Source organism: Hyperoodon ampullatus (assembly GCF_949752795.1).
Source record: "Hyperoodon ampullatus genome assembly, chromosome: 3".
Taxonomy (NCBI): Eukaryota; Metazoa; Chordata; class Mammalia; order Artiodactyla; family Ziphiidae; genus Hyperoodon; species Hyperoodon ampullatus.
Genome location: NC_136916.1, coordinates 16,626,694 through 16,644,011, shown reverse-complemented (window position 1 = coordinate 16,644,011; position 17,318 = coordinate 16,626,694).

Genomic DNA, 17,318 nt, shown 5'->3' with positions numbered 1-17,318 from the left:
TGCATTTCCTTACACCCGAGGCATAACCAGATGAACTGAATATACCACATTCCTGCTCCACAAGTTTGCTTTTATAATGAGATTTTTTAATAAATAGGTACAGAGCCTATTTTCTGTTATATTCAATACGTGATTCTTTTTCCTGGCATATGTTTTTGATGCTGAAATATGGTGAATTTTTAATTTTATATTATAATTTATGAACAGATTTTCTGACTATAGAAATCCTTTTATTTGGAAGCTGGAGGAATTGTATAGAATTTATTTCTCATGCTGACCATAACAGCATTGGCATTTGAATAATTTTAGGCTTAAAACTGGCAGTTTCAAAACACAGTCTAAGAGATTGATCATTAGCTTTGAAACCACATAGAACTTTGTCACTAAAATATTTTTTATTTTCCTAGCAAATAGTACATTTTGACCTCCAGTGAAGTGCTTTCCAAAAGTTAATGAGTCCTGAAAGAAAATAACATTTTTCATTCAAACTCTTTATTTTGAAAATTTATGAAATGTTAGGTATCATGCCTAAGTGTCAACAGTGGCATATTTTGCAGTGATTCTCTGACATTTTACAAAGTTTTCTTACTCTTTTGCAGAGGATAACTTTATAAATTCTTTGATAAACACACCCAGATAAGACCTTGAGCCACAAGAACAGTTCATCATACTAGTTAAAAAGCACTGTGGTCGGGCTTCCCTGGTGGCGCAGTGGTTGAGAGTCCGCCTGCCGATGCAGGGGACACGGGTTCATGCCCTGGTCTGGGAAGATCCCACATGCCGCGGAGCGGCTGGTCCCGTGAGCCATGGCCACTGAGCCTGCAGGTCCGGAGCCTGTGCTCTGCAACAGGAGAGGCCACAACAGTGAGAGGCCCGCGTACCTCAAAAAAAAAAAAAAAAAAAAAAAGCACTGTGGTCAACTTTTGATTTTGGAATTGTCTTTTTCCTGCTCTTCTGTTGCTTACTAGAGTTTGAGAGGTAACCTTATTGAATAGAGGCCATTTGTCTTTGTTTTTTTGCCTGTGTCCTTGAAAACTTAAGTTATTTCTGACCTAATAAGTTCATAGGAGTTCAGAAACAGCAAGTATCTCCAGGACTCTTCTGGAGCCTATAGAGACAGTTCACTGGCTCTCTGGACAGCTCTCATGTCCCAGGATTCTCCTGAGAATTTAGGCAGATGTGGAAGTGGCTTCTGAGTGAGTGATCCATGGGAGCAGATTTTGAGGCTGGATTAGATTAGATAGCCCATTAAGCCTCCACCACTGTGAGGGTGGTTAAGTTGTCATACATATCAAAATGTACAAAATGCTAGGGTGAATCACAAGACAAATATTAGTTAAATCCACAGGTAGTAACTATCTTTTTATTTAATTTCCTTCTACAGTCTTAAGTCTTCACTGGATTTTAACTATGTTAAGATCTTACATGAATTTTTCAAGGACCACGAAAGGTATTTAGTGGTATTTCATTTAATTTTACTTGTATTCTACCTACTTTGGGTTTTTGGTCTCAGGACTAATTCTAAAAGAGACTGGTGTATTAAACAAGAGTTAATTAAGGATCACTTTGTGAGAGGAAACACTATTCTGAATATTTAAATCCCATAATTTTATTCATTACTGTAATAGTTTATAGAACTGTTAGAAGACAGCATTGTCTTCAATTTAATGTGTAGTAGGTGATATGTTGTTGATGTTACTTATTGATAACAATGTCATGTTAATGTTGCTTACTGATCAGAATTAGTCCTGGGTGATAGACCAACATTCAGGTCTCCTTCAGTAGCTAAGTAACTGGCCCCTCGGCAACCATTTTAAAACATGGATTTGATTATATTGTCCCAATGCTCCCATTTCCATCTCCACTTTCACATCCTCAATCCTACCACACGTCCTTTGTAGTTGATGTTTCTGTCTTATCCCTAGATTTGATAGCTCCAAGAATATAGGACCCTGTGTGTTTTGATTCATCATTGAACCCCTAGAACAACGTCTGTCATGAAGTAAGTAGGTGACCGTAAGTATTTGTTGAATAGGTGGGATTCATTTCCCTGAGTTACCGCTACTGCCTACCTAGCAGCATTTGCAGTGATACACTCTGCCTTCCTGCCAGTTCTTATAAACTCTGTACTCCAAGGTCAGTCCTTCCACTTATATCTTCAGTACCATCCCTTCTTGACTATTAAAACAAGCAGTGTGCTTCCCCTTTCCTGCATTATTGATTTTCCTCTCTCTTCTAGATCATTCCCATCACTAACAAACATGCGAGTTATCATCTGTTCTCTATTCCGTTTTACATCTCAAAAGAGTTGTCTAATGCATACACGCATGGGCAGTTGATTTTAAACAAGGGTGCCAAGCCTATTCAATGAAGAAAAAAGTGTCTTCAACAGATGATTCTGGCTAACTGGATTTTCACATGCAGAAGAATGAAATTGGACCACCCCATCTCACACCACATACAAAAATTAGCTCAAAATGGATTGATGACCCAAGAGCTAATACCGTAAGATTCTTAGAAGGAAACATGGTAAATCTTCATGACCTTGGGTTTGGCCACAGATTCTTAAATGTGATACCGCAAGCATGAGCAACAAAAGAAAAAAATGTATGAATTGGGCTTCATCAAAATTTAAAACTTGTGCATTAAAGGACACTTTATTAAGAAAGTGATAAAATGTACAGAATGGGAGCAAATATTTGTAAATTAAATATCTGACAAGAAAATATATAGAATATATAAAGAACTACAACTCAACAACAAAAAGACAAACTAAATTATAAATGGGCAAAGGACTTGCGTAGACATTTCTCCAAAGAAGATACACAAATGCCCAACAAGCACATGAAAAGATACTCTACATAATTTAGCCATCAGGGAAATGCAAATGAAAACCACAGTGAAATACCACTTCACACCTACTAGGATGGCAGTAATTTAAAAAGAGTGGAAAGTAAGAAGTGCTGGTGAGAATGTAGAAAATTTAGAAGTCTTGTACATTGCTGGTGGAACAGATACTTATACACCAATACTTACTGCAGCATTATTCACAATAGCCAAAAGGTAGAAACAACCCAAGTGTCCATCAACAGATAAATGGGTACCCCAAATGTGGCATATACAACCAATGGAATATTATTTAGCCATAGAAAGGAAGGAAGCTCTAATACATGCTGTGACAGGGATGAACCTTGAAAACATTATGTTAAGTGAAATAAATCAGACATAAAAGGACAAATACTGTATGACTAATTATAGGAAATATCCTGACTAGGCAAAATTCATACAGACAAAATAGGTGAGAAGTTGCCTGGGGCTGGAAGGGATTGGAAAGGGGGAGCTATTGCTAATGGTTACAGAGTTTCTATTTGGGGTGATGAAAAATTTTGGAAATAGTGGTGATGGTTGCACAACATTGCAAATGTAAGTTTTTTCTTTTTAACTTTTTAAAAACTTTTTTTCCTAACTTTATTGAGATATAATTGATATGATATTGTGTAAGTTTAAGGTGTACAACAATGATTTTATCCATTCATATGCTGTAAAATGACCGCCAGAATAAGGGTATTTAACACATCCATCACCTCACATAGTTAAAATTTCTTATGTAATTTGATGAGAACTTCTAAACCTACTCTCTTAGCAACTTTGAAATATACAATACAGTATTGTTAACCACAGTCAACAGGCTGTACATCACTAGAACTTCATCTTAAAACTGTAAAGTTTGTGCCCTTTCACCATCTTCACCCATTTACCCCACCCCCAGCCTATGGCAACCACAGTCTGTTCTGTTGCTATGGGTTCAGTTTTCTTAGATTCCACATGAGTGAGATCATACAGTATTTGTCTTTCTTTGACTTATTTAACTTAGTATAATGCCCTCCAAGTTGATTTATTTTGTGGCAAGATTTCTTTTTTCATGGCTGAATAATATCCCTTCATATATATATGCCACATTTTCTTTATCCATTCATCTGTTGGTGGATGCTTAGGTTATTTCAGTGTCTTAGCTATTGGTAAATAATGCTGCAATGAAAATAGGGGTGCACGTATCTTTTCAGATTAATATTTTAGTATCCTTTGGATGCATAACCAGAAGTGAAATTGCTGAATCATATGATAGTTCTATTAATTTTTTGAGGAACCTCCATACTGTTTTCCATAGTAGCTGAACCAATTTACATTGCCACTAGCGGTGTGCAAGGACTCCCTTTTCTGCACATCCTTTCTGACACTTATCTTTTGCCTTTTTCATAATAGTCATTCTTAACAGGTGAAAGGTATTGTGACTTTTTAAAAATTTAATTTTATTTTTGGCTGTGTTGGGTCTTTGTTGCTGTGTTCAGGCTTCCTCTAGTTTTGGCGAGCGGGGGCTACCCTTCGTTGCAGTGTGTGGGCTTCTCATTGTGGTGGCTTCTCTCATTGCGAGCACAGGCTGTAGGTGTGTGGGCTTCCGTAGTTGCAGCATGCAGGCCCTAGAGCGTGCAGGCTTCAGTAGGTGTGGCATACGGGCTCAGTTGTTGTGGCACGCGGGCTCTAGGGTGCGTGGGCTTCAGTAGTTGTGGCTCATGGGCTCTAGAGAGCAGGCTCAGTAGTTGTGGTGCAGGGGCTTAGTTGCTCCGTGGCATGTGGGATCTTCCTGGACCAGGGATCGAACCTGTGTCCCCTGTACTGGTAGACGGATTCTTAACCACTCTACCACCAGGGAAGTCCCTCATTGTGATTTTTGGTTTTGGTTTTTGTTTTTTCTCTTCTTATCGAAGTGTAGTTGATTTATAATATTATGTTAGTTTTAGGTGTACTGCACAGTGATTCAGTATTTTTATAGATTATACTTCATTTAAAGTTACTATAAAATGTTGGCTATATTCCCTGTGCTGTACATTACATTCTGTAGTTTACTTATTTTATACATAGTAGTTTATACCTCTTAATCCCCTTCCCCTATGTTGCCACTCCCCGGACCCCTTTCCCCAGTGGTAACCACTGGTTTGTTCACTGTATCTGTGAGCCTGTTTGTTTTGTTATATTCTTCCATTTGTTTTACTTTTTAGATTCCACATGTAAGTGAAACCATACAGTATTTGTCTTTCTCTATCAGACTGACTTCACTAAACATAATACCCTCTATTTCTGCCTAGCAACACAGATGGACCTGGACCTATTTTGTGGCTTAGCATGTGATCTATCCTGGGGAACATTCCATGTACATTTGAAAAGAATGTACACATTCTTTTTCTATTTTTTCACTTTTTTCCCCCCTATTTTTGGAGATACCTATTCCAATGGTCTGATGTGTCATTAAAGGCCCGTTTCCTTATTGATTTTTTGTCTGGATGACCTGTCCATTGATGTAATTGGGGTGTTAAAGTTCCCTACTATAACTGTATTGTTGTCAGTTTCTACCTTTATGTCTGTTAATATTTGCTTTATATATTTAGGTAGTCCTGTATTAGGTGTATATATGTTTAAGAATGTTATATCCTCTTCTTGGATTGACCCCTTTATCATTATATAGTACCCTTCTTTGTTTTTAGTTATAAACTTTGTTTGGAAGTCCATTATGTCTGAATGTGTATTGTTTCCATTTGCATGAAATATCTTTTTCCATGCCCTCACTTTCAGTCTCTGTGTGTCTTTAGCTCTGAAGTGAATCTCTTATACGCAGCATATGGGTGGGTCTTGTTTTTTTATCCAATCAGCCATCCTATGTCTTTTAATGGAGCATTTAGTCCATTAACATTTGAAGTGATTATTGATAAGTATGCACTAATTGCTACTTCGTTACGTGTTTTCTGGTTGTTTTTGTAGTTCTTCGTTCTTTTATTCTCGTCCTTTATGGTTAGACAATTTTCTTTAGTATCATGTTTGTGTTTCTTTCTCTAGTTTTTGTAAATGCGTTGTAGGCTTTTAAAAATTTTTTTTTATTTTTAGCTGCGTTGGGTCTTCGTTGCTGCAGGTGGTCTTTCTCTAGTTGGGGCGAGCGGGGGCTACCGTTCCTTGGGTGTGGGCTTCTCATTGCGGTGGCTTCTCTTGTTGCAGAGCATGGGCTCTAGGCATGTGGGCTTCGGTAGTTGTGACACTCGGGCTCAGTAGCTGTGGCACATGGGCTTAGTTGCTCTGCGGCATGTGGGGTCTTCCTAGACGAGGGCTCAAACCCGTGTTCCCTGCATTGGCAGGCAGATTCTTAACCACTGTGCCACCAGGGAAGTCCCTGTTGTACGTTTTTGATTTGTGGTTAACATGGGGTTCATATATGTTGACCTATAACTATACTTGTTTTAAACCAATAACTTAAGTTCAAACACATTCTAAAAGATATGTTTTTTACTCCCCTCCCCACTTTTTGTTTTTGACATCATACTTTACATCTTCATGTCTACTGTTTATTGTAGTTATGTTTGTTTTATAATTTGTCTTTTAACCTTTATACTAGTTTATTTAAGTGATTGATCCACAGCCTTTACTGTATATTTGCCTCTATTGGAATTTTTCCTTTCCTATAATTTCTTGTCTTGTAGCCTTTTCTTTTTCACTTAAAGAAGACCCTTTAATACTTCTTGTCAGATAAGTTTAGTATTGATGAACTCTCTTAGTTTTTGCTTGTCTGAGAAGCTCTTTATCTCCTTCAATTCTGAATGATAACCTTGATGGGTAGAGTATCCTAGGTTGTGGTTTTTCTCTTTCAGCACTTGAAACGTTTCTGCAGAAAAATGTGATAGTTTTATGTCATTCCCTTTTCTTGCTGCCTTTAAAATTATCTCTAACATTTGCCATTTTAATTATGATATGTCTTGGTGTGGGTCTCTTTGGGTTCACCTTGTTTGAGATTCTCTGTGCTTCCTGTACTTGGAAATCTGTTTCCTCCTTCAGGTTTGGGAAGTTTTCAGCTTATAATATCCAATACATTTTCAACCCCTTTCTCTCTTTTCCTTCTGGGACCTCTATAATGTGAATGTTAGTACACTTGAAGCTGTCTCAGAGGCCCCTTAAACTATCCTTATTTTTTTTTGTTTTTCTTTTTGCTTTTCTGATTGGGTGATTTCCATTAGTCTATGTTCCAGATTGCTTATGCATTCTTCTGTATCACCTAATCTGCTGTTAATTCCTACTAGTATACTCTTCAGCTCTTATAGGTTTTTATTTTCTAGTTCTTTGTTAAAATTCTCACTGTGTTCATCTATTCTTTTCCCAAGTTCAGTTAGCATTCTTTTACTATTGCTTTGAACTCTTTCAGGTAAATTATTTATCTCTGTTTCATTAGGGTTTTTTTTCAAGGGCTGTTTTTCGTTATTTGAAACATATTCCTCTGTCTTTTCATTTTGTTTAATTTTTCTGTCTCTATGAAATTAAGTGAAACCATTACCTATCCTGGTCTTGAAGGTGTGTCCTTCTGTGAATGTCCCTATGTAGTCTGCATGTACCCAGCAGATTTGGTGCGAACTGGATCTAAAGTGAACACGGGCTGCGTCTTCCCTAGGGGTGTGCTGGCAGCCACCACCCTGGTGGGAGGTGGGGCTGGAGTTGGAGGGGCTAGAGCTAGAGCCAGGTGCAAGCCGGGCTTCTCTGCTCAGTGGCTGTTACAGCCCTATGGGATGGGGGCCCAAGAGGCTGGAGCAGAACCCCTCACGGAGCTGGGTTTCTCCTGGTGTGATGGCAGTCTCCTCCTTGGTTAGGGTTGTGGCCAGGGCCTGAGGGCTTGGGGCTTCACTTCTTTGCTGGTTTCACTTTTTCACCCAGTATGCATGCCTTGGTTAGAGGCTGGGTTGGTGCCCACCTCTGAGCTGGCCCTACCCCCTCCCAAGTGTGCATAGGGACTGGTGCCCTGGAGTTAGCCTCACTTCCTCCTGAGTGTATGCACCAAAGCACAGGCTGGCAGTGGCCGTCTCTAACCTGTTCAGAGGCAGGGCTGGCATCTCTTCAAGTGTGCACACTCTTGTTGGCAATGGCAGCCTCCACATTAGTGGGGAGCAGCGCTGGGGAAAGAGGGGCTGGAACAGGAGCCTGGTACAGGCTGGGGGCCATGCTGGAGGGGTCCTTGCAAGCTGGCCAGGGCCCCAGGCAGTCTTCAGTCTGCTGCCTTTGTGCTGTGATTGAGAGTAAGTGGGTCTGTGCATGGACTCTTCAAAAGCAGAGCCTCGGTTTCTTACACCCTTGTAAGTGCCACTGATTTTCAAACCAGCTTAGGGGGTTCCTCTTCCCAGAACTGTACCCCAGGGTTGGGGTTCCTAATATGTGGCTCAAAACCCTCCCCAGGGAGGATCCCAGTGCTGGTGATAGCCCTCTCCTCTTCTGGGTCCCCTGCCAAGGGTACGGGTCCTGACCAGATCACTTCTCACCCCCACCCCCCAGTCTGGAACCAGACTCTGTGTAGATCTTTCTTTACGTCCCTGGTTGTAGAAGAGCTGTTCTGCCAGTCTCCAGGTCATTTTCAGCAAGAGTTGCTCCACATGTAGTTTTATTTTTGATTTGTTTATGAAGGGGAGGTAGGCTTGATGTCCTGCTCTGCTATCTTGATCTCTATCTCACTGTGGCTTTGATTTGCATTTCCCTGATGATTAGTGATGATGACCACATTTCATGTACCTTTGGCAATTTGAATCTCTTTTTGAATAAATGTCTATTCAGGTCTTCCCATTTTTAAATGGATTATTTTTACCTATACATTTTTTGCCATTGAGTTACATGAGTTCTTTATGTATTCTGGATATTAACTGCTTATAAGATATGTGGCTTGCAGATATTTTCTCCCATTCTGTTGGTTGCCTTTTCATATCGTTGATTGTTTCTTTCACTGTGCAGAAGCTTTACGGTTTGTTGTAGTCCCACTTATTATTTTTTTGCTTTTGTTGCTTATACTGTAGTTGTCATAAAGTATAATCCATAAAATTATTGCCAAGACCAGTGTCAAGGAACTTTTCCCCTTTGTTTTCTTCTAGGAGTTTTATGGTTTAAGGTCTTACATTTAAGTTGTTAATCCACTTCAAGTTCATTTTTGAGTGGTGGAAGGTAGGAGTCCAGTTTCATTCTTTTGCCTGTGAATATCCAGTATTTCCACCACCATTTATCGGAGAGACTGTCTTTTCTCCATTGAGTATTCTTGGCGCTTTTGTTAAATATTACTTGACAATATATGAGATGACTTATTTCTGGGCTCTTGATTCTGCTCCATTGGTCTTTTTATGTCAGTACCATTCCACTTGGAATACTATAGTATTTGTAGTGTACTTTGAAATCAGGAAGTGTGATGCTTCCAGCTTTATTCTTCTTTCTCAGGATTGCTTTGGCTATTCAGAGTCTTCTGTGGTTCCATAAGAATTTGAGATTTTTTTTTTCTTTTCTGTAGAAAATACCATTGGAATCTTGATAGAGACTGCATTGAACCTGTAGATTGCTTTGGGTTGTCTGGATATTTTAACAATATTAATTCTTCCAGTTCATGAAAAGAGTATATCTTTTCATTTATTTGTGTTGTTTTTAATTTCTTTCACCAACGTATTACCATTTGCAGTGTACAGACCTTTCACCTCCTTGGTTAAATTTATTCCAAAGTATTTTATTATTTTCAATGTTATTATAAATGAGTTTGTTTCCTTTATTTAATTTTTGGATAATTTGTTGTTAATGAATAGAAATGCCACTGATTTTTTTATGTTGATTTTTTATCCTGTAACTTTCCTGAATTCACTTACTAGTTTGGTGAATCCTAACTTACTAGTTTAGGATTTTCTATATATAAGATCATGTCATCTCTAAGTAGACAGTTTTACTTCTTCCTTTCTGATTTGCGTGCCATCTATTTTAATTTCTTGCCTGATTCCTCTGGCTAGGTCTTTTAGTACTGTGTTAAATAAGAGTGGTGAGAGTGGACATTCTTGTCTTGAATTTCTTGATCTCAGATAAAGCTTTAAACTTTTCACCACTGACTATATGTTAGCTGTGGGTTTGTCACATATGGCCTTAGTAATGTCAAGATATATTCCTTATAAATGCAGTTTGTTTAGTATCTTTATCATGAAAGGATGTTGAATTTTGTCAGATGCTTTTTCTGCATCTATTGAGATGATCATGTGGTTTTTGTCCTTCATTTTGTTAATATGGTATATTACATTGATTGATGTTCATGTGCCGAAACATCCTTGCATCCCAGGAATAAGTTTTAATTGGTCCTAATATATAATTGTTTTAATATGTTATTGAATTCATTTTGCTAGCATTTTGTTGAGTACTTTTACATCAGTATTCATCAGGGATACTGGTCTTTTTAGTCATATAATTAATTAAGATGCATTACCTCTTTACTTTTTTTGAAGAATTTGAGGAGGATTTGTGTTAATTCTTCATTAAATGTTTGGTAGAATTCACCAGTGAAGCTGTCTGGTCCTGGAGTTTTCTTTGTTGGGAAGTTTTTGATTACTGCTTCAATTCCCTTATTAGTTACAGTTTTGTTTAGATTTTTAAATTTTTTTCCAGATTCAATGTGGACAGGTTGTATGTTTCTAGGACTTTTTCCATTTTCTAGATTACCCAATTTGTTGCCATATAATTGTTCATAGTATTCTCTCACATTCCTTTTTATTTCTGTGGCATCAGTTGTAGTGTCCCCTCTTCATGTTTAATTTTAGTAATTTGGGTCTTCTCTGTTTTCTTCTTAGCCTATCTAGCTAATAAAGTTTTGTCAATTTTGTTGATCTCCAACAACCAATCTTCATTTTATTGATTTTCTCTACTGTTTTACTATTCTCTGTGTATCTCTGCCCTAATCTATATTATTTTTTTCCTTCTGCTAGCTTTGGGTTAATTTGTTCTTCTTTTACTAGTTTCTTAATATATAAAGTTAGGTTGTTGATTTTGTAATCTTCAACGTAAGAATTTGCAGCTGTAAATTTCCCTCTTAACACTATTTTAACTGCATTCCATAATTTTTGCAATGTTGTGTTTTCATTTGTCTCTAGATATTTTCTAATTTTCCTTGTGATATCTCCTTTAAAAAGTGAAATATAATTGACATACATTGTATAAGTTTAAGGTATACAATGTGTTGATTTATATATTGCAATATGATTACCACTGCAGTGTTAGCTAACACCACTGTCACACCACATAATTATCATTTCTTTTTGAAGTGAGGACAATTAAGATCTGGTCTCTTAGCAACTTAGAACTTTATAATATAGTATTATTGAGTATAATCACTATAGTGCATTAGATCTCCAAAATTTATTCATCTACTAGTTGCAAGTTTATACCCTTAAACAACATCTCCCCAATTCCCCTACCCTCAGTCCCTGGTAAACACCATTTACTTTCTATTTCTATGAGTTAGGCTTTTTAAGTTCCAAATATAAGTGAGATCATATGGTATTTGTCTTTCTCTGTCTGACTTGGCTTACTTAGCATAATGCCCTTACGGTTTGTCCGTGTTATCACAAATAGCAGGACTTCATTCTTTCTCATGGCTGAATAATATTTTGTGTGTGTGTGTATACACACCCCACATCTTCTTTATCCATTCATCTGTTGATGGAGACTTAGGTTGTTTCCGTATTTTGTTTATTGTGAATAATGCTGCAATGAACATGGTACTGTTCTATCTCTTGGATATCCTGTTTTTATTTCCTTTGGATATATACCCAGAAGTGGGATTGCTGGGTCATATAGTAATTATATTTTTAATTTTTTGAGGAACCTCCATACTGTTTTCCATAGTGTATGTACCAATTTACATTTCCACCAACAGTACACTAAGGTTGAAGGTGTCCCCTTGTATGTAGCTAGTCTGCAAAGATTGGAAGAGCTGGATGTTCTTTCAAATGCCTGCATTTCAACAGAAGGCATAAAAACTAACAGGGAAACGTACAAAGGAAAAGAAATAATCTCCAGAAAACAGAAACAGATCTGTGACGTATAATTCAAAATAAAAGTCTTATAGATGCTCAAATAGAAAAGTAAATGCAATAAGGTAATCAGTGTATAAACAAAATGAGACAATCACAAAGAGACAAACTATAAAAAGGAATCAAACAGATTCTGGAGCTGAAGAATACTTTAACTGAATTAAAAATTCACTAGATGGTTCAACAGCACACTGGGACCAGGAAGAAGAACGAATGGATCAGTGAACTGGAAGATAGGCCATTTCAAGTAACCAACTCGGGGACAAAAAGGAAAAAGAATGAAGAAAAATGAAGGGATTTATGGGGCACCATCAAGTGGACATATGCTTTGTAGGAGTCCTGAAATGATAAGAGAGAAGAAGGCAGAGGATCTGTCATGGACTGAACTATGCCCCCTATCCCTGGCCTCCGCAAATTCCTGTTTGAAGCCCTAACCCCCAATGTGACTGTATTTGAAGGTGGGGCCTTTAAGAAGGTAATTATGATTAAATGAGGTCATGAGGATAGAGCACTAATCTTTTAGAACTGATTGTTCTTATAAGAAGAAGAAACAGAGTTTCCTCTCTCTTTGTATGAGCCCTGAGGAAAGGCCATGTGAGGACACAGTACGAAAGCAGCTGTCTACAAGCCAAGAAGAGAGGGTTCACTAGAAATCAACCTTGACAACACCTTAATCTTGGACTTAGTGCCTCTAGAACTGTGAGAAAATAAATTTGTTGTTAAGACACCTACTCTGGTATTTTGTTATGGCAGAAATAGCAGACTGATAAGCCTATCTGAAGAAATTATGGCTGAAAAAATCACCAATTTGAGGAAAGAAATGGACATAGAAATGCAAGAAATTTAACAAATTCCAAATAGGACAAAACCAAAGAGAGTCACATTGAGACATATAATCAAACTCAGAGACAAAGAGTGGATCTTGAAAACAGCATGAGAAAAGTGACTTGCAAAAGGGAGCTGCTGTAAGATGATCAGCAGATTTCTCAGCAGAAACCTTAGTGGTCAGAAGGGAGTGTGATGAGATTTTCAAAGCATTGAATGAAAAAACACCAAGAATATTATATCATATTGCAAAGCTGTTGTTCAAATGGGAAGGAGAAAACAGAGCTTTCCTAGATAGACATAAAGCTGAAGGATTTCCTCACCACTGGACTTTCCCTGTAAGAAATGCTAAAGGAAGTGCTTTGAGTTGAAATGAAAGGATGCCTGACAACAGCATGGGACCATATGAAAATATAAAGCTCTCTGGTAAAGGTGAGTATGTAGACAAATAGAGGACACTGTGGTATTATTGTAGTGTTGGTACATAAATCACTTGTAATTATGGTATAGGGTTCAAAAGATGAATGTATTATAGCAAATCTATGTTATGGGCACACAATATAAAAATATGTAACTTGTGACATCAATAACTGGAAGAGTGGAGACATGAAACAGTTTTTGTTTGCAGTTGAATTTAAGTTCATTTAAAATAGATTATTTTAACTTTAAGATTTAAAATTTTTTATTTTACATTGGAGTATAGTTGATTAACAATGTGTTAATTTCAGGTGTACAGCGAAGTGACTCAGTTATACATATACATGTATTTATTCTTTTTCAGATTCTTTTCCCATTTAGGTTATTACAGAATACTGGGCAGAGTTCCCTGTGCTATACCGTAGGTCCTTGTTGGTGATCTATTTGAAATATAGCAGCGTGTACATGTCAATCCCAAACTCCCAATCTGTCCCTCCCCTCCACCCTTCCACTCTCTGGTAACCATAAGTTTGTTCTCTAAGTCTGTGAGTCTATTTCTGTTTTGTAAATAAGTTCATTTGTATCTTTTTTTTCTTTTTTAAGATTCCACATGTAAGTGCTATTGTCTTTCTCTGTCTGACTTACTTCACTTAGTATGGTAATCTCCACGTCCATCCCTCTTGCTGCAAATGGCATTATTTCATTCTTTTTAATGTCTGAGTAATTTGTACCACATCATCTTTATCCATTCAGCTGTCGATGGACATTCAGGTTGCTTCCATTTCCTGGCTATTGTAAACAGTGCTGCAATGAACACTGGGGAGCATCTATCCTTTTGAACTATGTTTTTTCTCCAGATATATGCCCAGGAGTGGGATTGCTGGATCCTATGGTAGCTCTATTTTTAGTTTTTTAAGGAACCTCCATACTGTTCTCCATAGTGGCTGTATCAATTTACATTCCCACCAACAGTGCAGGAGAGTTCCCTTTTCTCCACACCCTCTCTGGCATTTATTGTTTGTAGATTTTTTGATGATGGCCATTCTGACTGGTGTGAGGTGATATCTCATTGTAGTTTTGATTTGCATGTCTCTAATAATTAGGGGTGTTGAGCATCTTTTCATGTGCCTCTTGACCACCTGTAAGTCTTCTTTGCAGAAATGTCTATTTAGGTCTGCCCATTTTTTGATTGGGTTGTTTGTTTTTTTGACACTGCTGTTTGTAAACTTTGGAGACTAATCTGGTTAGTCTAATCTGCTGGTTGTTCCAGCACCGTTTTTCTTTCTCACAATTGCTTTGGCTATGCGGTGTCTTTTGTGTCTCCAAAGTCTTAGATTTTTTTGTTCTAGTTCTGTGAAAAATGTCACTGGTAATTTGATAGTGATTGCATTGAATCTGTAGATTGCCTCAGGTAGTATAGTCATTTTGACAATATTGATTTCTCCAATCCAAGAACATGGTATATCTTTCCATCTTTTTGTGCCATCTTCGATTTCTTTCATCAGTGCTCTTACAGTTTTCAGAGTACAGGTCTTTTGTTTCCTTAGGTAGGTTATTCATAGATATTTTATTCTTTTTGATGAAATGGTAAATGGGATTGTTTCTTTAACTTCTTGTTTTGATCTTTCATTGTTAGTGCAACAGATTTCTGCTTATTAATTTTTTATCCTGCAACTTTACTGAATTTATTGATGAGCTCTAGTAGTTTTCTGGTAGCATCTTTAGGATTTTCTATGTATAGTTTCATGTCATCTGCAAACAGTGACAGTTTTACTTCTTCTTTTCCAATTTGGATTCCTTTTATTTTTCTTCTCTGATTTCCTTGACTAGGACTTCCAAACCTGTGTTCAATAAAAGTGGTGAGAGAGGACATCCTTGTCTTGTTCCTGATCTTAGAGGAAATGCTTTCAGCTTTTTCACTGCTGAGTATGATGTTAGCTGTAGGTTTTGTCATACATGGTCTTAATTATGTTGAGCTATGTTCCCTGTATGCCCACTTGCTGGAGAGTTTTTATCATAAATGGGTGTTGAACTTCTTCAGAAGCTTTCTCTGTATATATTGAGATGGTCATGTGGTTCTTTGATTTGTTGATGTGGTGTATCATACCAATTGATTTGTGGATATTGAAAAATCCTTGAATCCCTGGGATAAATCCCACTTGATCATGGTGTATGATCCTTTTAATGTATTGTTGGATTCAGATTGCTAGTATTTTGTTGAGGATTTTTGCGTCTGTGTTCATCAGTGATAACTGGCCTGTAACTTTCTTTTTTTATGATGTCTTTAACTTGTTTTGGTATTAGGGTGATGGTGGCCTCATAAAATGAGTTTGGGAGTATTCCTTCCTCTGATTTTTTGGAATAGTTTCAGAAGGATAGGTGTAACTCTTCTCTAAATGTTTCATAGAATTTGACTGTGAAGCCATCTGATCCTGGACTTTTGTTTGTTGAAATCACAGTTTCAATTTCAGTACTTGCGATTGGTCTGTTCATATTTTTTATTTCTTCTAGTTCAGCCGTGGGAGACTGTACCTTTCTAAGAACTTGTCCATTTCTTCCAGGTTGTCCATTTGATTGGCTTATACTTGCTTATAATAGCCTCTTATGATCCTTTCTATTTCTGTGGTGTCCACTGTAACTTCTTTTTCATTTCTAATTTTATTGATTGGGGCCCTCTCCTTTTTTTTTCTTGATGAGTCTTGCTAAAGGTTTATCAATTTCATTTATCTTTTCAAAGAACCAGCTTTTAGTTTCATTGATATTTTCTTCATTTCTGTTTCATTTATTTCTGCTCTGACCTTTATGATTTCTTTCCTTCTACTAATTTTGGGTTTTGTTTGTTCTTTCACTAGTTGCTTTAGGTGTGACATTAGGTTTTCTGTGATTTTTCTTGTTTCTGGAAGTAAGATTATATTGCTTTAAACTTCCCTCTTAGAACTTTTTACTGTGTCCCATAGGTTTTGGATTGTCATGCTTTCATTTTGATTGTCTCTAGGTATTTTTTGGTTTCCTCTTTGATTTCTTCAGTGAGCCATTGGTTGTTTAGTAGCACATTGTTTAGCCTCCATGTGTCTGTGTTTTTTACAGTTTTTTTCTTTTTCTTGTAGTTGACTTCTAATCTCATGGCATTGTGATATGAAAAGATGCTTGGTATGATTTAAATTTTCTTAAATTTACTCGATTTGTGGCCCGGCATGTGATCACTCCTGGAGAATGTTCTATGTGCACATGAGAAGAATGTATATTCTGCTGCTTTTGGATGGAATGCTCTATAAATATCAGTTAAGTCCATCTGGCCTAATGTGTCATCTAGGCCTGTGTTTCCTTTTTGATTTTCTGTCTGGATGATCTGTCCATTGATGAAAGTGGGGTGTTAAAGTCCCCCACTGTTATTGTGTTACTGTCAATTTCTCCCTTTATGGATGTTAGTATTGGGTCGGCTAAAAAGTTCGTTCAGGTTTTTCCATATTACAGAAAAATGCGAACGACCTTTTTGGCCAACTCAATATTTGCCTTACATATTGAGGTGCTCCTATGTTTGGTGCATATATATTTACAATTGTTACATCTTCTTCTTGGATTGATGCCTTGATCATTATGTAGTGTCCTTCTTTGTCTCTTATAAGTCTTTATTTTAAAGCCTATTTTGTCTAATAGGAGTATTGCTACTCCAGCTTTCGTTTGATTTCTATTTGCATGGAATACCTTTTTCCATCCCGTCACTTTCAGTCTGTATGTGTCCCTAGATCAGAAGTGGGTGTCTTGTAGACATAATGTATATGGGTCTTGTTTTTGTATCCATTCAGCCAGTTTATGTCTTTTGCTCAGAGCATTTAATCCATTTACATTTAAGGTATTTATCAATGTGTATGTTCTTATTGCCATTTTGTTAATTGTTTTGGATTTGTTCTTGTAGGTCTTTCTTCCCTTCCTCTTTCGTTCTCTTGTGATTTGGATGACTAATTTTAGTGTTATGTTTGGATTCCTTTTTCTTTTGTGTGTGTGTGTTTATCTATTGTAGATTTTTGGTTTGCAGTTACCATGAGGTTTGGATATAGCCATCTATATATAATCAAGACTGTTTTAAGTTGCTGGTCTTTTAATTTTAGATGCATTTTCAATATCCTGCATTTGTGCTCTCCTCACAATCGCTGGTTTTGATATCATATTTGTGTG